The sequence below is a fragment of the Octopus bimaculoides genome, chromosome 11 (genome assembly GCF_001194135.2).
Source record: "Octopus bimaculoides isolate UCB-OBI-ISO-001 chromosome 11, ASM119413v2, whole genome shotgun sequence".
NCBI classification, from domain to species: domain Eukaryota; kingdom Metazoa; phylum Mollusca; class Cephalopoda; order Octopoda; family Octopodidae; genus Octopus; species Octopus bimaculoides.
In genome coordinates, this window is record NC_068991.1 from 61,852,591 (window position 1) to 61,853,610 (window position 1,020).

Consider the following 1,020-nt stretch of genomic DNA (forward strand, 5'->3'; position numbering starts at 1 on the left):
ATATATATATATATATATACATATATATACTGGCTGAATTACCCGGTAATACCTGGAAAAGCGCGTGTTATTTCCAGTTCCCCTTCTCATTACACTGTTTCATGTTCTGTCCCGTTCCCTGTTCAGTTCCCGTTTAAGACACATGGATAGATTTACAAATACATTGACAAATAGTCCGCGTATTGTAGCTTATCGTTGTCGCATATCGTAGCTTATCGTAGCATGGCTGTGTCTCATGTGGCGTGATAAAAATGATTAAGATGTTATGGTGATTTGGATTTAACTCATCAAATTAATCCCATGGTGAACTAACTTCCAGATCATTGGTCATTACATTGTTCCTTTTCGTATCCACGAATCCTGAATTTGACCGTGTCCTTAATGTGACGTTAGCGTGACGTATGGGCGATGCATGCAGAATTGTTTTCCTTTTGAAAGCTGAGTTGTTCTCACAAAGGTCACATGCTGTTTACATGAAGGAGTGCATGGTTGATCCTTACAGAAGCCTTACTTAATTCATATCAGTAGATGTGTTATTGATTTGTAAGCGTAGCACAACAGCTACTACGGGACCCATATGAATTTTTATTGAAATTCAATGAGCCTATAATTCAACTAAGATGTTAGTTTAACATGTATGCAAAGTTTCGTCGGGATTGGTACACTGCTATAGGCAGCAAGATAGTAACAGACATACAGACCGACAAGAATTGCCATATATATATATGTGTGTGTGTGTGGTTGGTACTCCATCGGTTACAACGACGAGGGTTCCAGTTGATCCGATCAACGGAACAGCCTGCTCGTGAAATTAACGTGCAAGTGGCTGAGTACTCCACAAACACGTGTACCCTTAACGTAGTTCTCGGGGAGATTCAGCGCGACACAGAGTGTGACATGGCTGGCCCTTTGAAATACAGGCACAACAGAAACAAGAAGAAAGAGTGAGAGAAAGTTGTGATGGAAGAGTACAGCAGGGTTCGCCACCATCCCCTGCCGGAGCCTTGTGAAGCTTTAGGT